Genomic DNA, 22,845 nt, shown 5'->3' with positions numbered 1-22,845 from the left:
GGAAGGGGGAAGCCAGCCCGCCACAGAGACAGAGAGGAGAGCCAGCACTGAAGCGACTGCTTCCAAAGTGAGGCCTTCCTCCCAAACACCGACAGCCCAGTGGCCCAAGGTGCTGATTCCTGGGTCCCACGGTGCCCCTACTGATCTGATCTCTGGGGCGTGGTGGGGAGCAGGCCCTGGGAAATGGCATGGCGACCATGAGGCCCGGGGATTCTTATGCCCACGAAGCGTGAGGATGACTGTCCTGGGATCTCCTCTCAAACCCTCCTTGACTCATCGGTCCTCCAGGTGGAAGATCCCCCCAAAGCTGTCAATGAGGGGGTTACTTTCTCTTCTCTCTCTCCTATTTTCACATTTTTCTTTAATTACTTTAAAAATATATATATTGTACATTTAAGAGCCAGTTAAAAGACACCAATGGAGACTGCTGAGCACTTTGATTTGCCTGGTAATCCCTATCTGCTCCAGGGTTAAAATGAAAGGTGGACACAGGAGCCAGACTCTAGAAGACATTAACCTCTAGACATAGATTAAAAAAACAAAAGAGAGGGGTCGGGCCAGTGGCATAGTGGTTAAGCTTGCGCAGTCCGCTCTGGCGGCCCGGGTTAAGCGGACCTATGCACCACTTATCAAGCTATGCTGTGGCAGGCGTCCCACGTATAAAGCAGAGGAAGATGGGCATGTATGTTAGCCTAGGGCCAATCTTCCTCAGCAAAAAGAGGAGGATTGAAACGGATGTTAGCTCAGGGCTAATCTTCCTCACCAAACAAAAACAAAAACAAAAACGAGTTGCTCCTTCTAGCTCTCTACAGTTAACACCTGGGGAGCACAGTGTCCTGAAGGTGGGGCGAGGAGTCAGAAGTACACAGACGAGCTCCACACAGGGAAGACAGAGGGTCACAGGGATGCTCAGGGGCGGCCGGCTGCCCAGTCCCGAGGAGAGGCCCCCGGCCCAGTGTGGGTGAGGGGGCTTAGGGAAAACTTCCCTGAGGAGGTGATGCTGGAGCGGGCCGGGCAAGGGGCGAGGTCATTCCAGGCAGAGGGGCCTGGGTAAGCAAACGTACACAGGTAAGAAATGGCGCATAAGCAACGGACGCCAAGCAGCTGGTGGGGTTGGAGTGTGTGGCATGAGGCAGGGAGGGGCAAGAGGTGACCCAGACCTAGATGGCCTGAAGGCCACGTCAGGAGTGTAGCCTGTACCCTCCCACAGAAGGCTTAGGAACACTGCACCCTAGACTTCTGCATAATTTTTTCTTCATACAAAAGCAATTGCCATTTCCTGCAAAAACATTAGAAAATATACATATGCAAAAATAAGAAAATAATGTATCCATAATCTCACCACCCTGATGCATCTGCTGTTAACATTCAGCAGACTTTCCTGTGTGGACGTCTGTATGTGTGTGCACTTGTATATAGTTTGCATTATGACAAAAATTTTGAGCACACTGTGATACCATTTTGTAAGCTTCCTTTTCTCCCACCTAAAATACATTATGAAGGTGAATTTTATGGTAGGTGAACTATATCTCAGTACAAAACAAAATACCATAATTACCATCGCTGCATGACAATATTCTTCTGTAGCATCGCTTGAAATAGCTACAAGTAGTCTCCTTGGTAAGAATGTACAGTTATCATGATTTATTGGACCACATCCCTATTTATGGAATCCAGGTTCTTTCCATTTCTTATATTTTTTTATTAGCAGTTAATGCACCTACATCTTGGCATACTTGTCTCTCTCCCTCAGGATGAATTCCAGGAAGCAGAACTGCAGGGTCAAATGGGGTGCACATATTTAAAGGTGTTGAACATACACTGCTGGGCTGTTCTCAGGGACGCTGTGTCAACTGATATCCCATCAGCAGTGTGGGTGACTTAGTCCCAGAAACTGCACCAGAACTGAGTATTTCCTTATTTTTTAAAAACTGCCAATTTGATGGGTAATAAAAAGTATGTCATTGTTTAAATTCATAATTCTTTAATTATTCATGAAGTTGAACTTGTTTCATATGCATACTTGTTGGATGTATTATTCCTTTTATGAATTTCCAGTTCATATTAGTTTTTCCATTTTTGTTTTTTTAATGCTATGTATCAGTCATTGATTTTTAGGAACTCTTTATATATTCAGGCTATAACTGACATAGGATGTAGTTTTTTCTTAATCTTTTAACTTTTTAATTTAAAAAAACATTAAATTTTTTTTTAATTTTTATTTATTTATTTTTCCTCCAAAGCCCCAGTAGATAATTGTATGTCATAGTTGCACATCCTTCTAGATGCTGTATGTGGGACGCAGCCTCAGCATGGCCGGAGAAGCGGTGCATCGGTGCGAGCCCGGGATCCGAACCCGGGCTGCCAGCATTGGAGCGCACGCACTTAACCGCTAAGCCATGGGGCCGGCCCAAAAAAACATTAGATTTTTATGTAGTCAAATAGTTATCTTTTTCTTTAGTTTGTTTTTGCTGTTATTCCTGGAAGACCTCCCCTACTCTGAGAACAGGTCCATATTCACTAGTTAGGCTAAATCTTCACATGCTGTCATTCTGGCCCTTATTCTAATCCCCAGAAGACTGACTCCATGCAGTGAACTGAAAAGTAGAAGAGATGACCTGCTGCACATCTAGTCCAACCTGCCAGGCTCACCTCCCATCGAGCTCCAATTTGTTTTCAGAGCTGTGCCACTGAAGAGCAGACCCATGATTCCATTCTGAGAGTAACTAGGACCATGTAACTCAGTAGGTCCCGACAGTCCCCAGATGGAGCAGAAGCCATGGTGAGGCTTGGCCATGACTTCTGCCAAAAAGGCTCATGCTGGAAGCAGGTTAAAAGTCATTCACACAAAAGCAGGGAAGAATGAAACTGCTTCTAGAAAAATCTTAAAAACCTGGGCAGTAATGTGTCTGAACAGTGTTCCCAGTCTTTGCCTGGCAAACTTCTGTGCATCCTTCTCGATTTAAACACCACTTCCTCAGAGAAGTTTTCCTTGATATCCCCACCACCAGTGGGTCCCAATTGGTCTCACTTGGTATCCTGTAATTTTCCTTCACACTACTTTCCATTTTTTGTGATGATGTATTTATTTGTGTGTTTATATGCTTAATGTCTGCCCCCCACCACTAGACTAAAAATTCCACAAGAAAAAACAAATTGTACCCCCAGTGCCCGGCCCAGCAGATATTCTAAGAATGGCCAGACGTCTTCCCTCCAGTTGGTGATGGTTCTGACTGCGTCAGCAGCCCTGTGCTTGTGCGCCTCAGGCGGCTCCTGAGCTGGCCCTGCCCTGGTAGAGAAGTTGCTTTCACTACCATTCCGGCCCTGTTCTTCATCCTCCCTGGAGCACTAACTCTCTTCTTTCTTCCCTGTTCCCTGGAGAGCACCACGGAAGCATCCTCACGTCTGTGTAGACACTGCCTGGGCGCCTACGCACAGGCATGGTCTAGACAACAGTTTGCCGGGAGCAGCTGCAGCACAGACAATGAGTGGGCTCAGCCTGACCCCCCCCCCCCCCGACTCAGGATTCAGCTCAAGCAAATGGCATGGGAACTGCTCCAAAACATAGGCAGACAGAAGGATGGGAGCAGACAGGCAGAGAGAGGGAAAAGATGCTGGCAGGGGAAGTGGGAGCAAGGCTGCTTCCCTTCCTGAACATCCCTTCATGCCACCCAGAGCTGGCAAGCAAAGGAAGCAGCGTGAAGAGGAAGACCTGGAAAAGTGAAAGCTGCTGCAGGCTCACTGGTGAGATGAGCAAAGACAACCCCCCAGGACAGGCTCTCCTGTCCCCCGCCCACCTGCTGATGCACAGGGAGGATGTGCCCCAACCTCAAATCATCCTGACATGCCCCCTCCAGAGACACACCTGAGAATGGTCCACAAATGCTCCCCTGGGAAAGACCGCTTTGAAGGACCTGGCTTCACAGTGAGATCTGTGATGTGGAAGCTCTGGCTACCCTGGTTCCAGAAGGACTTGGGGCCAGGCCCCTCCAGAGACACTAGTTCCCAACCTAGCGTGAAGGGCCCTGGCCCAGCCTGGCTAAGGGGCAGCCATTTGCCTGGTGTTTCCTGGGCCACTGCTCAGCTCCCCAGGAACTCAGCAGTCATAGCTTAGAAGTCTCTGGAGTTCTAAATCTGTCAACTCTTCCGCATGCTATCCTCCCAAGTCAGCACCAGTTCCCTTAGAACCTGGACTCCACAGGAAGCTCAGTGAGGCAACAACGGGGGTGAGGGTGGAGGCCGGGAGGGGGGCATGGGAAAAGAACCCAGCCTGGCACCCCCACTGCCTGCAGGCTGTGGCTGTGCTCCTCAGTTCTTTTTTTTTCTTTTGTGAGGAAGATCAGCCCTGTGCTAATATCCGTGCCCATCTTCCTCCACTTTATACGGGATGCCACCACAGCATGGCTTGCCAAGCGGTGTGTCAGTGCGCGCCCGGGATCTGAACCGGTGAACCCCGGGCTGCCGCAGCGGAATGCGCGCACTTAACTGCTTGCACCACCGGGGCGGCCCCTGTGCTCCTCAGTTCTGAAAGCAGGGGGTTCCGTCTGCTTGGCCCAGCCTGGAGTGAGATGTGGGCCTCAGCATAAAAGGGTCCCAGCTCTGCGACAGCCACCATGGCATGCCCCGAGGAGGGGATGCCTGGCCAACCCTGTCAATTTGGGGTTAAGGTCATCTCATCTGAAGCTGCTGGGCAATGTGAGCCCAGCTCTCCTGGAAGGCAACGAAGGCTGGGTCTCTGGCAACACAGGAGGTTCTAAGGCCTATGATGCTGAGTCCAGGGGTGCAGGGTGACAGGGTACAGGACAGGTGGGTGGGGTACAGCCAGGGAGAGCACCCTACGGCAGGGCATGGTTCAACATGGTGGACATACCAGCAACCCCAAAAGGAGGCGGGCTGCAAAGAGAGATGGTACTGAGACCTCCCCAGCTCAGTCTTTCCTCATCTCCACCCAACTACAAAGCAGCTGGCCAAGGCAAGGAAGGGCCCATCACTCAGACCCAGAAGCATCCCCACAGGGCTCCACACAGGTGCGCAGACACATGGTCTCAGGACACTCACACATGCACAGAGTCAGAGCCAGCCCCTCGTCCCCTACAAATGTGAGGGGCAGTGACGGGGCCTCCCCACATGTGCAGAAAGTTCTGCACTTGACCTCTTCCTATGCTTCTTGCTGTAACCCCTGGGTTCCTGGAGAGATGAGTGACCCTGCAAACCAGAGCAGTGAAGGCAGAGCGCAAGGGCAGTCCCCGCGAGAGCAAACAGCAGGCCTCAGCCCTGGGCGCTACTCGCTGTGTGTGCATGCGTGTGACGACAACAGCAGCTGGTAGCCACAATATGTCAGCAGCTCCTCATGCCTGCTAGGAGCCAAAGGACTGTGTCTGCACTGCAGGATCAGGCTGAGCCGATGGCGTCAAGATCCAAGCTGTCCCTGTCAGCAGCCCCTATCCCCATCCCAGGGTTCCTGGCTCTGTCAAAACGAAACAAAACAAACAAAAAGTTCCTGAGCCGTGCAGGCCTCTGACTTCTGGACTGTACCTCTGGCAGTGTCTACTGAAGGCATGGACCCTGCACCTCTGTCCAGCCCACCTGCCACCTGGAGGTGAGCGCAGAGCTCCCACTCATTCCTGGCCTCGATCCTATTTGCCACGCACGTGTTAAGGGTCTGTGTCTAGATCTGCACCAGACTCCAGGAGGGAGGCAGAGGAGAGTCTCTGCCCCCAGGGCACTAAGGCAGCAGAACAATGTGGTAAGAGCAACGTGTCTTTTTCATGTCACAACACAAAGGGACACATTGGTATGGCACCTGGGAGTGGAAGGACTGGGGGACTCAGCTGTCCTATGTCTGGTCATCACCCTCAAGCTGAAGGGATCCCCATCTTGCCCACATGACCCACACTGGTTGGGAACCTCTGAGTCAGAGCAAGCGTTTTGGGGGAAGCCAGACCTGAGTTGAAAGCCCACCACCATCACTACCAGTGATGAGACCTTGGACAAGTTACTTATTCTCTATCTGCAAAGCACAGAGCACAATGACTACCTTACAAGGTTGCTCTGAGGATTAAGTGAGATGATCCACATAAAAGGTTTAGCAGAGTACGTACTGGCATATTGTAAGCATTTGATAAACTGTGCTATTACTAGCTTAAAAACAGTAGTCTTGAATTTCTCCTGCTCAAGGAGAAAGGGCTAGCTAGGCACTGAATGGGGGCGGGTGGCAGAAGAAGGAGGATAACAAGACTGAAGGCTTAAGAGACCCTGAACCTGCTGTCTGATGGCCAGCCTGAGTGACATGCTCAACTCAGTGTGGGGAAAGGGGGAGGCCTGGGGGTTAGCTGAGCAGCTGTGGAGGTAGAGGGTGCTGGGCAGTGCCAGGCGCACATTTGGTAGTGGTAGGCAGAGGACAGTTGTTCTGTGGGTCAAGGGGAGGGTCTGCTCTTCTAGGCAGAGGCACATAGCATCCCATCCTCTTGTTTTGTTCACTGGTCTACGGGGGAGCAGAGGCTGAGCACCAGCTGGCAATTATCAACTCAAGGCACAGGAAGGGATGGTCTAGGACAACGAGGCCACCCCAATGGGTCCTTCATCATGATCCAGTTGGGGGGCGAGGAGGAGTCTGGAACTAAGACCTAGAGCCTCTAGTCCAAGATCTCCTGGAGCAGGACTGGGGAAGGGGACAGAGCACATACACTGGGCTGTAAAACCTTTATGATCAAAGGACATAACTCTGGGAGTGTGTATCTGTCAAAACGACTGAATCGTATACTAAAAAGATCTGTGAAATTCACTGTGTGTAAATGTACCTCAATTTAAAAAAAAGCAGGCTGCAACTTTAACCAAATGGTCCAAGTTAACATCACTAATAACAGAACTGACATCATGGTACTGCTGATAAGATGCACTTAGAAGGATACAACATCACTTATGTTCTTATTTATTTTTTTTTGCCAAAAAGGCATAACCTGAATCTGATCATGAGACAAACCCAAATTGAGGGACATTCAACAAAATAGGCCTGTATGCTTCAAAAACATCAATGTCAGATAGTAAAAGAAAGGCTGAAGAACTAGTCTAGATCAAAGGAGACTAAAGACATATGACAAGTAAATGTGATGGGTGATCCTGGGAAGAAAAGTCATAAAGGATGTGCTTGGGCAACTGGCAAAATCTGAATATGGACTGTATATTAAATAACAGTATTATATCGATGTTGAATTTCCTGAATTTGAAAACTGTATTGTGGGGCCGGCCCTGTGGCTTAGCGGTTAAGTGCGCGCGCTCCGCCGTTGGTGGCCCGGGTTCGGATCCCGGGCGTGCACCGACGCACTGCTTCTCTGGCCATGCTGAGGCCGCGTCCCACATACAGCAACTAGAAGGCTGTGCAACTATGACATACAACTGTGTACTGGGGCTTTGGGGGAAATAAAAAATAATAATAATCATTTAAAAAAAAAAACTGCATTGTGGTTATATAGTAGAATGTCCTTGTTCTTAGGTGACAGATGCGGAAGTGTTTGGGGTAAAAGGTCACAATGTCTGCAATTTACCCTCAGGTCCTCAGAGACAGAGGAGAAAGTACAACCTGCTGGAATAGCTCCCAAGACCCTGGAGGAATCTGTTGTCCAGATTCACAGGTTCAAAGGGATTTCTTGTGGGTACACAGCCCACAGTGGAATCTCATACTTGTTGGGCAGAGCCATCCTGGCATGAACAGGAGTTCAGTCTTGAAAGCCCCCCTTCCTCCCTCCCAAACACTGTGCTAAAGGAATGGGAAAGAAATGAGGCCTTTGTACAGTCTCCAGGTCTGCCACCTGGTGGCGTCTTTCTGCAGCACATCTTCTTCAAAGTGTTTCTCTGCGACTGGTACAAGATGGTGGGGCACTGCTCTCCATGAGACTGATAAGGAAGGATGAAGGAATGACTCCATCAGAAGACCCCCCGCAGCCACCTGTGTAATTGGAGCTGGACAGATTTCAGCAGGCTGCCCTTTCTCCTCTGCTCGGGGACCTGGGCCTGCAGTATCTCTGTCTGTCTCTGCTGTGGGGGTCTTCCAATGTTCCCATGGTCTTCAGGAAGAAACCCAAACTCCTCAGTGAGCCTGGCCAGACCCAGGCTACCTCTCTGGCCTCCCTGCCCTTACATGCCCCCTACATCCAGCCACACCAAATGACTCACAACTCCCTGAGTATGCCATGAACACCCTTGCCCTGTCCTCCTCTTCCTGGTTGGTTCCTCCTCCCTCAGTCCTCACTGGTGTCACCTTTCCTCCTCCAACTCCCACAGCACCTGAGCATCCCTCTGTCTCCTCTTGCTGTGACTTCCCCTACCCCAGGCTGGGGGATCCCCTGAGGGAACAACCCCAATTCACCTCTACTTCCCTGCACTCTGCCCAGTGCCTGGCAAATTGCTGAATGAGAAAACAGAGTGTAGTAGTGCACCCAGAAGGCACTAAAGCCCATATTGGGACAGAGAGAGAGATCCCCCAACTAGAGGCAGAGGCTGCAGTGGGACTCAGGAGAAAGTACAGATGGTCCACCAGCTCATGGCAGGAGACAGAATCCAGGATCAGAGAGACGGCGGTCACAGCTGTAGGTAATGGGGCTACAGCAATGCTGGGAATAGTTTGTCCAGGAAAAGTTGCATGTCAGAAATGCCTAGATACCTGGGGCCAGCAAGTTCTAGGCTAGATGATCACCAGGGGTTGTGCTTCGACAGATTTTGCTGCTGGAGAGCACCCCCAACTGAGGAACGAGACCCACTCACGGCATGCCTGCAGCTTGGGCCCAACCCCTCACTGGCGAAGGGACAGACTACCTCCCTTTCTGCTGAATCCAGCAACAGGTCTGCTTTCCTACAGCAAGATGTGGGAGCATGTGAGTGACAGCTTGACCTGCCCCCTCACACCAGTGACAGGTCCTCCTGGACCCTCTACGTTTGTAGTGTGAAGGTCCTTCTGCTGGTCAGAAAAACCCCTATCACTCTTGCTTCCCCTAGAAGAGAGAAGTTCTGGCCCAGCTATGCATGTGGCTGACTACACCTGGAATGACATGATGAGACTTGAGGCGAGCAGTGTGAAATCTGAATACACGATCCAACTAAGATGATCTGTGGATTGGTGCTTTACAGGCCAGACACCCTCCACACCAGAGGGCTGCCAGTTCCCTTGAAAATTCCCTGGGCACCTTTCTGGATGGTGAATTTTGGACTCAGAATCCACATAGGAGGCCGACACCCTCACATTAACTATCACAACAACTAACTTTTGCACAGTTGTATAGCTTCCAAAGCACGTTCAAATACATGACTGTAACTGATCGCCCCTCATCCCCAAAACACATTTTCTAGAAAAAGATATTGCAGCTCAGAAATACTGAGAGACCTGCCTAAAGTCAGCCGGCTACTTGTTGAAAGAGTTTACCCATGTGAACACAGGTTCTCCTATCTGAATGCCATACTCCTTCTCCTTGACCACACTGCCTCCTCAGCTGCTCCTTCTCCACCTGAGGTCAGCTGTGGTTCGAAGGAACGCCAACCAGAGAGAGGACAGCAGCCTCTGGACTTCCTTACAAGCAATCATTCTCCTGGAATCAGGGAGCTGCCAAGCGAGCAAGCTGCAGGTGAGCTGCAGGAGAGAGGGGCCTGGAGAAGGAGGTGTTTCAGGGCCCCTGAGCAGGGTCTCTCTGGAGAAAAGGGCTGAGTCTGAGGCTGGGTTACTGAGACATCCTCCCACCAGCCAACAAGACAGTGACCCCCACCCTCCCTGACCCAAGCACCCCCACTGCACCTCATTACTCACGTGTAGGTACCTCTACCAGTGCCACCAACTTCTCTACAGACCTATTCTTCATCTATCAAGTCAACCCAGGGAAAGAAGAGGAATTTGCAGTGCACAGTTCAAACCATGGACCAGTTACCCAAATGTCAGTTGGGAGAGCAAGATGGATTTTGGGGTCAGGTGGGCCTGAGGTCAAATTCCAGCTTCCGTCACTCACTTGCTTTGTCACCCTGAACTAGTCACCTACCCTCTGTGAGGGTCACCTACTCTTTGTGGGGCTCAGTTTCCTCATCCGTAAAAGAGGGATGACTGAAGGATCAGACATGATCTTGTGGTTGGCAGTGTTGCGAGGTCTTTGCTGGAGGAATGGTGAGCATTCCTGGCTCCATGCTGAGGTACCCTCCCTGGTGACAAATTTCTCCAGGTGCATACCTTACTAATAATCCTTTTATGTGCACCTACTGCTTGCTAGGAACCATTCTTAGTGTTTCCTAGATTTCCTTTAATTCTCATAACTTTATGATGTAAACATTTCCCCTTTTTATTCCTGACAAACCAAAGCCTAGAGACCCTGGCCCAGCTTACCAGGCCCAGAGGAGGCTGCTTGCAGCCTATTTTCTTTGACTCCTGCTAGCTGCTGGCTGGAAGGGGCTCTGTTTGGTGGCTTTTCCTTTGAGTTTGAATGACAGCCATCCCTGAGGCCAGCATGAACCCTCTCCCTGGGAGCCTGAAGGCTACAAGCAATCTCCCCAGGAACCCACTGGAAGCCATTTGCTTCTGCACTCAGGATGGATGTTGGGAGGATGAGGAGACGGATTAGTAATCTCTCGGCTTTAGCCAGGACTCCCTGATGACAAAGATTCATGCATGTGCTGTCATCTTCACTGTTCCAAAACAGAGTGATGATTTTGTTCATTTTTAAAATGCAGGATATGTATAGCTCTAATTTGTCAAGAATACATAACATCACATCATTCTCCAAATGCCGTGCTTTCCTGCCTTGGGGGTAACGAATGAACTGGCTGCTTCCAACCAGAGCCCTCTGCACAGGGTGAACCCCACCTCTAAAGCCTGCTCTGCTCTGGGCATGTGGGAGAGTACCTGCAGCAGCCAGAGAGGAAGTGACTCAGCTCAGTGGGAAGTGGGAGGGGCGGTCAGAAAGAGGGCCCTGTGCCCAGCCTGCTCCCCCTCAGCACATCCGCCCCAGACCCGTCCTCTGTGGCTGCCTTTCCTACAACGCGCTGAGCACAGCAGTCCTGGGGGCCAACCGGGGGCTGGAGACCCCCCTGCTCACAGGAAGCCCAGTGTCTGCAGCATAGGGGTCCAGCTCCAGGCTCCTCCAGGAAGCAGGATTCACACACAAGGAGATTATGTAATCAGTGATGTCCCTCTTCACCCCACTGCCCTGCGGAAGTCCCCACTGGGCTCCTCTGTGGCCTCCATGAAGGCTGGGGGGAGAGACTGGAGGAGGCTAAAGGCTCCTGGCCAGGAGGAGGTGTCCCCGAGTGATTCTGGGGGGAAAGGCTCTGGGACTGTGCACACAGAGGGGGACCTGTAGCCCCTCTATGGAAAACAGAAATGAAGAAACCAGTCCCAGCAGACGGGGCTAAGGGCTTCCTCAGCAGCTGCTCTGAGAGCCACCAGAGCAGGATCCAGGGCAGCATCGCCAGCCCTGCCACCAGCTCACCCCTCCCAAGGGCCTCCGGAAGCAGCTGATGTGACAACAAATAATCCGTCACTGTGTGTGGGTGTCGGAGGAGGAAGGGATAGACTTAACATCGCTTTCTCCGGCGGTGCTGCCCTGGTATATCTCCCACCAAGAGAAGCAGCCTGGGGAAGCACCCTAGCACCCTGGCTTGGGAGACCTTCTTGGTGGCCCCTTGGGTCTGCGGGGGGCCTTCTGCCATAGGCAGTGATGGCAGACAAAGTACTGACAGCCATCCCCTGTCATGCCAGCCTCCTTGCAACTAGGGGGACCCTGGCATGAGCACGAGTAGGGGACCCCTCAGCTCAAACCATCAGTTACTGCTTTGTGCAGTGACTCAGCCCAGGAACGAGGCCTGCCACAGGGTCCCATGTGGAATTCAGGTTCCTGCCACCCACCATGGCCCAGATCAGGCAAGGAGAAAGCAGCAAGTGACTAAAGCAGGGCTGGCTGAGTCGGAGAGCCATCTTCGTGTCCACAGTATGACCTGGACACGTGTTTCTCTGCTCTGCAGTCTCCTCATCTAGAGGAGAGGAACAGCGCTGCCCCCGCACAGGGTTCCCTGAGGACTGCCGGGAGTCAGCATGTGGGAGGCACTAGACAAATGTTAAGTTTCCTTCCTTCCATCCCAGATTTCCAGAGCAACAGATGGGAAAGCCCGGGCCAGGCCCAGGTGCATGCAATTCTCTCTTTAAACTGTTTTTAACAGCAAAAATCACTACAATCATCCTGTGAGAAAGGCAATTTGGACCGGGGCCAGCAAACTGCCTTTCCTTAACTGCCTCTATCAAAAATTAAATTCAATTACATTTCACAACTTTGACGATAAACAGTACAGTTCACTTTCTGCAGTTTTATTGAATGCTACTGGCTGTGGCTGCTTGGAGGGGCAAGATTACAGAGGCAGACAGCAGGCTCTGCCATCAGAGTGGCCCCCAGCAGGCTGTTCAGATTCGTGGGCCCACGCGAGGGCCTCCCCTGCTCTGAGTCGCTGATAAGCCAGGCATGGCCAACCCCAAGGGCCATGAGCCACCACCAGCCAGCACACTGTCACGCATCGGCGAGAGCACGCTCATCGCTCAGCTGCTTGCCTGTGTCTCCAGAGAGGGTGAGCTCCTGGGGGCACGGCCTGGGACCTTGTCCACCTCAGAACCCCCGGGATAGGCCTGACAGGTGCGCAGATGACATGCGTGAAACCACAGCCAACAAAGTAAAAGAAAATGCACATTCCTCGGGCCCAGCACTTCCAGGTCTAGGAAGTTATCCTCCAGATACACTCTCACAAATCCACAGAGATAAATGTGATCGAGGGTCCCTGTAGAACCACATGTAGCAGCAAAAAATCACAAAAGACAAAACCACACTAAAATCAACACGCGCACACACAGACACACACACACACATGCCCCAGACAGGAAACAATTCAAATGTCCACCAAGAGAGGACTGGTTCCATCCAGACAATGGAGTGCTATGCAGTCTTTAAGACGAGGTCCACACCTGCTGATGAAGATGTCTAGGATACATTACATTAGAAAAACGCAAACTGTAGTACTATTTGTATAATATGATCCATTTGGGTAAAAAAAAAAGATTGTACACATCATTGAATATGCATAGGAAATTTCTAGAAGAAACTTAACAGTAGATACCTCCAGATAGTAGAACTAGGGGCCCAAAGAGGGGAGGGAGAGTTTTGTTTTCTATTCTTCCATATTTAACTATTTTACCATAGACTACTATAATAATTTTTAAAAACCTAAAAATTTTCTGAACCCATTACAATTGTTAGGAGAGGTAATGGAACTGGGGAAGGCTGAGCCTCAGAGAAGGCACACTTGAGGGCGTACGGCACAGGAACACGTGAGTGAGCGTACGTGCCCCGAATGTACGAGCCTGTGTGCTGACGCAAGGCTGCACGGCGGGGAGGGACACAACCATCACTCCCAGTACACTTAAGTTCTCCCAGGTAACTTGCAAACATGCCTATAAGGAACTTCCTGCTCGCTACCTGGCATCCATAAGGGCTGAGAGGACCACCAAACCATTCAAACTGGAGACCTGAAGATGGATTGTGGTGCTGCTTTTGGGACAATCACAGACCCGCCAGCAAAGAGCTCACCTGGGCCTCACCAGAGCCGGCCCCTGGGTCCTGACTGCCAGCCAGGCACTAGGCGTATAGACAATAACACCTCATGTCTAATCCTCATTGCTATCTCAGGAGCAAGGAAGGTCGTGTCCAGTTTATAGAGGAGGACACTGGGGTTGGAGATAGGAAGGAACTTGTTCAAGGCCACTCAGCTAGCAAGTGGCAGAACTGGGTTCTGAAGCCAGGTCTGATCTGAGCCTGGGCCCTTAACTGCTGGGTGACACGGCTGAAAGTCTCCTTACCCACTACTCACAGGGCAGGAGTGGGGGGATTTGTCTCAGGCAGTGGCAGTTTCCATTCTTCTGGCAAAGAAAGGACTGCTTCAGCTTTGTCAAGGTCCCTTCCTGCTCTATGGCTCTATGAGTCCAAGATTCCATGTGGGCTGGGCTCCCTGGGGCCAGAGCCTGGCCAGGATGGAGGAACGGGATGGCATGGGCTCTCAAGTCACACAAGCGTGGGCTGGAAATCCAGCTCTGCCCTTGCTGGCTGTGTAACAGTGGACAGGTCACTTAACCCCTGTGTGCCTAGGGCTTCTCTGTGAAACAGAGACAACTCTCCTTCCTTTGACTGCGAGAAGGATTCAATATGTATTGCAGAGGACTTAGCAAAGAACCTGGAAGGTGGTGGGGATCCTTCTTTTTTGGCTGGTTTCCTTCCAATTCCTTCAGGAGGGACCACCTTGGGAGAAGAGTCTAAAGAGAACACACCCCATGGAACTCACCCCAAACATGGTAACACCAGGAGCTCCGTATCTACTGCAAAAAGGAGCAAGACTTGCTCTCCAGAGTTGGCGGGTGCCAGCAGTGAGGTTCCAAAAGTCCCCCAGAATTTTGGGCTACACCAGCCCCAAAGTGTCCCAAGGGGATGACTCGAGCCTCTTCCTAGAAGCACCTGCTGCTCCCTTATCACACCTTAACCCAGCTTTCCTCAACCCAAAGACAGTGACACGCACGCCAGGCCGGCTCTTGCCAATTCCCACTACAACGTCCAGGCCACTTTCTCTTCCTTCTGGTCCCTGGGATCACAGACTCCCTAAAGGCTAAAGATCCTCTATCTCTTTTGCTAAGCAGGTGGCGGTCTGTAAACACATTCAGACGGGACAGCTTCATTCTGAATGACAAGATCCCTTCTCAGTTTTGCAACCTCTGTGCTTGCTAACAACTAGAGTACCTTTGAAATCACAGGCCTGTGCACTGCTATACTGGGGGGTCTAAACTCACCTCCAAGACAGGCTGCCATCAGCCAGAAGAGGATGACCACTTGTGGCCTCTCCAGGGAGAGGGGTTCTCAGTGCCCCCTCAGGAAGGGGAACCTCGACCCAGAAGAGTACCTTTGCTTGCTGGGGGAAAATTAAGCTGCTCCAGTCTATTAAAAGGGGGCCTAGAAATTCTTTAAAAATAAATAAATAAAAGTACTTTTTGAAGCAGCAATGGTCCTCTAGCAATTTATCCTACAAATACCTAAGGTAGGCAAAATCATATGTATGCAGAGTCACTTCAGCTTTGTTTGGAGAGCAGAAGACAGAAACTAACCTACGTTTATGGCTAGGGAGCTTGTTGGATCAATTACACACCTGGCGATGACACAATGTAGCCAAAAGTGACCCAGACGCGCATGTGCCAAAGTGGAACCAGCTCTAAGATGGTAAGTAAATCAAAGCAAGTAACATCATCCTTTCCCCTCTGGATCTTGAATACAGATCCCAAGAGGATATGCAGGGCTGCTGTGGGCCTGGGGCCACCTTCAAGGCCACGGTCTCACCTGAGCAGGTGGAGGAGGAAGAAATGTTCTTGTCTCAGGCCACTTTCTCTTCCACCTTCTTTACACCACAAATGCAAGGACACACCCTGTGAGAATCTCCCTAATGCCAAAGGGCCTATTTGAAGCCCCGGCCACCAGCACATCCCTCTCCACAGTCCCCTCAGGTGCACGTCTGGCTCCGCACTCCCTGCATCTCAGGGGGATAAGGGCCCCAGGGCAGCTCCCTCTCTCCTCTCTGATGGCTCTGAGGGAGTCCCAGGCGGCCTCCGTTAGACACCTCTCCTTCCAGACACCTCTCCTTCCTAAGAAGCGGGACTGAGTCGGCTGACCCAGCCTCCAGAGTAAATCCCATCTCAAAGTCTTTCTAGATGAGATCTCCAGGGAGCACTGGGAAAGCCACCTCTCCCCTGAGGGTGAGGTGCTGTCCACGACTCCATCAGGTGGTCACTTGCTGAATCAGTGCGGATAGCGCCAGACTGAAGGGCTGCTCTTCAGGGCCATTTGAAGGCTGAAAAAATTATAGGAGTTTTGCAGACTCAGCCACTTGAGTTTCTGAAACATTGAAGAAGTTCATCTCCCTGGGCAAATCTGGGCATAGGAAAGGTGAAGGAAGGGAAGCGGCCCTTCTCCCAGGTGCTGACTCAGGCAAAACCAGGGGGAAGCCCGGCTCAAAGCTGGACAGGGGGCCCAGATTTTGCAACTGATCCTCTCCCGGGAGCATGCGCTCAGGGCTGACTGAATGGAGCTGGCGGATTTCACTGGCCATTGTCTCCAGTCTCTTCTGCACTATCATTCACTCTGTCATCCAAACCAGGACCCTCAGGGTCACCTGCCACCGTTGTTCCTCCCTCAACCATCACTTCCAAACACTCCCAGGGTCCAGTTGATTTCCCCCCAAACAGCTCTGATCTCTGCCCTTCCTCTCCCTCCCCACTGCCTCTGCCCCGATCCAGGCCCCCACTCACCCTTGCTTTGATTATTGCAACAGCCTTCTACGGTGACTCCACACTCTCTCCCAAGTCCATCCTCCACCCGCAGCAGGAGGGCTCTTGGGAAGATGCTGGTCTAATGGTATTTCCTTCACTTAAAACAAAGCATCCCATCACCAACAGAATAAGAAGTTCAAGCATTTTGGCACTGGTGCCTACCTCTCCAGCATGTCCTATAGCCAGATCCCTTCACACCTTGTGCTAGAACCTCCAGTAGTTCCTCAAGTACACATTCATGCCTGTGCCATGCTGCTCCCCTGCCTGGAGTGCTTCATGAGCCTTCAGAAAGCTCTATTCAGGGCCCGCCCAGTGGTTAAGTTTGCGTGCTCCACTTTGGCGGCCTGGGGTTCGCAGGTTTGGATCCTGGGTGCTGACCTACACACGGCTCATCAAGCCATACTGTGGCAGCATCCCACATATAAAGTAGAGGAGGACTGGCACAGATGTTAGCTCAGCGACAATCTTCCTCAAGAAAAAAGAGGGGGATTGGCAACAGATGTTAGCTCAGGGCCAGTCTTCCTCACCAAAAAAAAAAAAAAAAGAAAGAAAGAAAAAAAGAAAAAGAAAAAAGAAAGCTCTATTCAGCCTTCAAGATCCAGTTTAAGCACCATGGGCTCTCCCAAGTTCTATCCAATCTCTTCTTCCTCCCCAGGGGAATCACTGCTTCCTCCCAGTTCCCACTACATGCTGTACAGACTACTGTGACAGACTTGCCAAATTCTATGCAAGTTTTAATTGGTTAGGAGCCTGCCCAGTCCCTGCTAGACCACAAGCTCCTCCAGGGCAGGGCCTGCCTCTCCATTCTCCTTCTGCCCCCAGTACCCAGCACATACCCAGCCACACATGGGAGCTCATGTGTGTGGAACTGGGGTTCTGGATTTTGAACCACCACACACATCACTGTGTGTGATGCTTCTTGATGATACTACATCAGGTACCAGACTAGGGTCACTAATAGGGACACACACAGAAGAAACTCTAAATACTTTTTCTCCCATGGATACTTTAAAATACGATTTTTTGCTCAGCAGTCCTACTTCTATTTTAAAAAATGGTTCTTTTAAAGAGCCAAGCTGAATCATCTGCATGGCTCCCATACAGACTGGGTAAACTCCCCACAGATTTCTTTTTCAGAAAGAATACAATAAAATTCTGTGATCTTGTGATCCCTCAAGACACTTCTGACAGCTCAATGGGACAGTTCTAGTTGCCACTAATGGCTTCAGCTAATTCTTGGAAGTTCTTTCCTGCAGCCTGTAATAACAGCTAACACTTACCAAGCATTTCTTACTCAGTGTGTGCTAAATGCTCAACCTGGAATATCTTACTTAATCTTCACAACTAACTTACTAGAGAGGGGCTCTTACTGTCCCCATTTTACAGATGAGAAGACTGGGCATGGAGAGAATAAGTAACTTCTAGTGACTGGCAGGGCTGGGATTAGAACCCAGATCTGTCTGACTGCAGAGCCATATAGGCTCTTAACCACTACAACCTGCCACCTTCCCAAAAGGTCAAACTAAAGGCCCAAGGGAGCAAGTGCAGACTCCCCGCCCGCAACAACTGGCCTTCTCAGAGGGCAGCCTCCCCTCCCCAGCTGCTCAAGCACCCGCAATCCCAGGAAGAGACGGGCACATGCACCAGGCACTTCTGTGCTAGGCAGAGAAGCCCAGGGCAATGCAGGGAGCTCGTCACCTGCCACCAGTTGCACACGGTGCGTTCCGAGCAGAGATCCACCACCCCGGCACCAACTCTCCTCTCTCAGGAGCCTGTAACAGTCTCTGAAGAGGTCTCCAGTCCTTTAGTCTCTCCTCTCCTCTGCCGGGACCCCAGGAAGAGAATTCTAAAACATAGATCCAATCATGTCACTTCTCTGCTTAAATCCTTTTCACTGGCTCCCCACTGCCTTTGGCATAAAGTCCCAAATTCTTAATGTGGCATTCCCTTGTCAACCTATACTGCCTTACCTCTCATCATGGCAACTTTCATACCATCATATTGAACAATGCGAGGTTTCTGCAATGAACTATGAGTTTACTTGTCTCTCTCTAAGTAGAACACCTTGTCCCCTCATTCTCACCTGGCTAAGCCTTCCCAACCTTCTTGATGCAGCTCATCATCGCTCCTGCCAAGCCTTCCCAGGACCCTTCTCCCACCCAGGCTGAGCTAGCAGCTTCCTCTGCTAGGCTCCCATAGCCCTCTATTCCTGCTGCTACCAGCTTTTTTGGACCACATTTCCACTATTTGTTTACAGGTCAGTCTCCCTTAACCAGACCATGAGCTTCTTGAAATAAGAATAATAGCTAACATTTATTGAACTCTTCTTATGTGGCAAATGTGGTTCTAGGTGTTTTACATGTGTTAACTTTTCGAATCTTCATAACAGCTCTATGTTATCACCCCTGTTTTATAGATGAGAACACTGAAGTACAGAGAGGTTAAACAACGTGCCCGAGGTTACACGGCTAGAAAGCTGCGGAGCCAGAATTTGAACTCAGGAAGTCTGGCTCCAAAGCCCACTCTTAACCACTATAATATGGGGTCCTTGCCTCTCCAGGCAAGGACACTACTGTCATGTGGGGAATGAATGAATGAAGACTATCTCCAGACTGTCTAGATCTAACCCACAAACTGGCAGAGCAGGGCCATTAAGGAGGGCTGAAGCAGCTCACAAGCACTGTTTACAAACAAAGATTCTTTTGGCTTTACAATTACATATGCTGCTCTTCCTTATCTCATGCAAAGCTAAGCCAAGAGGGAAACGGTGCCCAGCCCAGAGTGACTACCCTCTTCCCCACAGCTCTCAAAACCAAGCAAAGCCAACCAGTTTCCTCCTATGACTTAAAACAGAGCAAAGTCTATCCTGCCACCGAAGGCGGCTGTCATCTCTTCCTTCCGCCAAGAAACAGGCATCCTAGGGAGTGGGGGTGAACAGAAAAAAATAGGGTGTCGGGAATCTCAATGCCCCTTCCCACTCCCTGGAAGGTGGGGCCAAGTGGCGTGGGAATGGGCGGGCCTGACGGGGCAGAGCATGTGAAACACTGACCACAGCAGCAGGCTCTCCCCTTGGAAAAGGCCGGCCGAACGGAGCATGGCAAGCAGGCATCTCTGACCTGCACCTGAACGCCGCCCGGGATGCGAAAATTCCCCAGCAGCCATGATGCCCGTGCCAACGGGTGAGGGTTCCCGGAGGACGCCCCGGCTGGCCCTCCCTGGGGTCTCGTTCTAACTTTCAAGTCACTCTCGGGATCCGGAGGGAAGCATGGAGCGGAGGAGACTGTCTCCGGAGAAAAACCTGGCTGGTTCTAACGCCGGTGCCTTCACTCACTGGCCGAGGGACTCCGGGCAAGGCTGGCAGTGGCCCCCTCCCAGAGCTGCGGGGGGACCGAGGCTCCCAGTGGCCGCCCGGGACCCGGCCCGCAGCGGCCCCCGCCCCCGCTGCCCAGGAAGGGCAGACCCCAGCAGAGGACAGGGCATCCGCTGTTGCCATTTCTGCCGCACCCGGACGGCCTCGGGCTGTCACCCCGGTCCCACCGCCGCGGCCGCTGAGGCCCGCCCCGCCAGCCCGCACCCCCCGCCGGGCTCCCCGCTCCGGGACCCCCGCCCTCACCTTCCCCCGGGGCTCAGCGCTGCTCGCCCATAGTCCGTAGCCCGGAGACGGGGCTGCTCGGCGCTCCGTCCCGGGGGGCCGGGGCCGGGCCGGGGGCGTGGGAGCCGCTCACCGCCGCCTCCCAGCACAGCTACCCGAGCCGCCACCGCCGCCGCCGCCGCCTCCCTCCATGGCTGCAGCGCCGCCACCTGACAACGGAAGTGACGCACCGCCCCCTCCTCTCGGGAAGCGCCGCAGCCCCGCCCCTCTCCCCGGGCCCCGCCCCTCGCCCGCGGCCCCAAGGCGAGGGGACTGGGGAGCCATCTTGACGATGGGCGGAAGCCTTCAGGCAAGTGGCCAGAATCCGATGGGTGATTGGTTCAGGGCGGGGTCTGGGCCGAAACCTGTGAAACGATTGGAGGCTGAGACGCTAAAGGGGCGGTACTTACCGCTGATCTATGTCTCCGGTGAGGCTGGGCCGGACGCACCATCCCCGCCCCGGCTGCGCAGAACCTGTCGTGCCCTAAGCTCGCCCTGCCGGGTTTGGAGAAGTCTCCAGCGGTTGGAAGATGGGTTGTAGTGTATTGATCAGAAAAATGGCTCTTCTTTGATCCCCATTTCTCGGTTTCTGGAGCTCTATGCGGAGAGCGCTGCGATTAGGCTCAATAAATGACAGAATTCCTGTCGCAGCCCTCACAATTCATTTCCCTCTGGGCCCCTCGCTTTTGTAGAAACCCCGCTTCAACCTGAAGATCCCTGGAGTCTTGACTTGGGAGGGTTACAGTGAAGTGTTCCTATGAACGATTCCAGCCATCTGACCTCAGTCTCTCCTGCTGCAGTTTCGGTGCCTTTCTCCTCCTCCTCCAGCAACCACGCCCTCCATGAATCAGCTTCTTGCACCAGCAGATGAGCCCTTTAAAGGGATTGCATCAGGCCGGTGACTCACTGGGGCCCTCTGAGAGCCTGGCTTCCCTTCTCTGGCATGCAGAAGCAGCTAGAAGGACTCGGTGGCAGCTGCACCAGCGACCATGGCCCCACTCCTTTGTCTCAGAGGTGTGAGCCAGCGTGCTTGCTGCATAGGACTAACTCCCGGGTATCTTTCCAGCTGTCCCCTGGGTCACTGTATCCACGTGTGGGCACACGTGTCCAAGCCTGTGTGCACTGCTGGGTTTTCCTAGGGCTTGTGGCCAGGCACTTACGTGTATGCACGTTTGTCATCTCCACACAGGCAGTGCCAGGACATGAGAGTTAGTGTGGGTGAGTCTGGCTGCCTCCTCCTATGTCCATCTCTTTGTCTCTCTGAATGCCTGGTACCCACTGAGCTGATAGGGCTGGATAATAATAGTAACCAACACAGCACCCACTGTTGTGTCACACACTGCGTTAAGCACTTTAGAGACATCAGCGTTAGGAGTCTGTTTACAGATGAAAAGCCTAGAGCCCTGAGAGGGGAAGTGACTTGTCCAAAGACACAACTAATAATGGTAGGGCTGTGATTTGAACCGAATCTGGTAGATTCCCAAAAGGCTGGATTTGAATCCTTGCTGTGTCCCTTACAAGCTGGGTGACTATGTGCCACTTCCCTAACTTTACCCATCTGTCAAAATAGGGGTAACACGTGGTGGGATTCCTGTGAGGGTTCAGTGAGTCTGGAAACAGCTTCTCACAGGATCTGGGAGGAAGAGTGCTCATGCTCATCTCAGTGACAGAGCTTCAGTGAAGGCACAAAGAAGCCAGCCCCAGCCCCCCCCCCCCCCCAGCTCCTCTCTCTGACAAAGGGAAAAACCTAGGGATTCCGGAAGCCCTGACTCTGACAGGAATGAGTTTTGGGTTTTCCAGAGCTCTAATTATCAGCTAGATGAGTCACTTGGAGCTGACACCACCATCCCCGCCCCAGGAGACTCTCAGCTGATTCAAAATACAGGATTTTAACAAAGAAGAGGAGGAGGACCAGAAGGAGGGGAGGAGAAAAGGGAATGAATAGAAACTAAAGGTGCCAGCCAGAGGAAATGAAAAACTGTCATCAGGACACCAAAATGAGGAGACTACTGTGACACACACTTGCACACATACACAGACGCACACACACGGCAACGTACTCTGCTGCTGGCTCTCCAACTCTGGGCACACAGGCAGACGGTGCTGCCATAATGAGGTGACGCCTGTCACAACAGCGTGAGATGGTTGCTTGACAAGGTATAGGCAGATCTGCCCATCACAGAAGGAGAGGAGGAGACCTTCAACCCAGAGGAGCTTCCTCAGGCTTCTGAAACCCAGAAAACCCTACTTACTGGCTGGCTTCTGGCTTTGCTTTGTGGCCAAGCCCCAAGGCCTGGGTATGGCAAGTTTGCAGCGCTAGGCCCACACCTGGTGGCTGGGTACCACCACTGAGGTGAGCAGAGCACTGCTTATCTTTGTCATCTGTGTGATGTCAGGAGTGCCGGGAAGGAGAATAGTGTAGTGTAATAGTTAAGATCATGGAGTCTGAGTCATACAGACCTGAGTTCAAATCCCTACTCTGCCGTTCACTGGCTGTTTGACCCTGAGCTAGTCACTTAACCTCTCCGGGCCTGTTTGCTTATCTGCAAAGTGGGGCCATTAATATATACCTCCAGGGTTGTTGTAGTGATGAAATGAGAGGATTCTTTCATTCCACAAAGATGTATGGAGTGCTCACTATGTGCACAGCTCTGAGCTGGAGACCCAATGGGACCAGAGAGGCTGCAGCTCTGCTCTCCTGGACATGGAGAGCCCCTGGCACGGGCCTGGCGCGCAGTGAGATTCAACAAGCAGTAGCTATTTTTATGATGACCATTTTGGCATTCTGCCACTAACTTTGTCATGGGACCTGGGCAGAGCCCCTTCCTCTTTCCCCTGAGGA

The 22,845-nt window shown here is 51.9% G+C and overlaps 1 protein-coding gene across 2 annotated transcripts in view; it reads right to left on the bottom strand.

The window, feature by feature from the left end:
• The window catches only part of STK40 (serine/threonine kinase 40), a 41,768-nt gene extending 20,963 nt beyond the window's left edge, over positions 1 to 20,805 (bottom strand). The window contains exon 1 of one of the 2 annotated variants that reach the window (XM_014784155.2): positions 20,414 to 20,805. The gene's annotated coding sequence lies outside the window, so the exon portion shown is untranslated. Of the gene's footprint in view, positions 1 to 19,985; positions 20,128 to 20,413 lie in introns of those variants that run through there. The other variant, XM_004425956.3, reaches the window with a different exon arrangement.
• Between the last annotated feature and the right edge of the window lie 2,040 nt (positions 20,806 to 22,845).

This window comes from Ceratotherium simum, chromosome 22, assembly GCF_057802395.1.
Source record: "Ceratotherium simum simum isolate JZ-2026a chromosome 22, ASM5780239v1, whole genome shotgun sequence".
Lineage (NCBI taxonomy): Eukaryota > Metazoa > Chordata > Mammalia > Perissodactyla > Rhinocerotidae > Ceratotherium > Ceratotherium simum.
The sequence above is the reverse complement of the archived record's forward strand: the minus strand, read 5'-3'. Positions and strand labels throughout refer to the sequence as shown.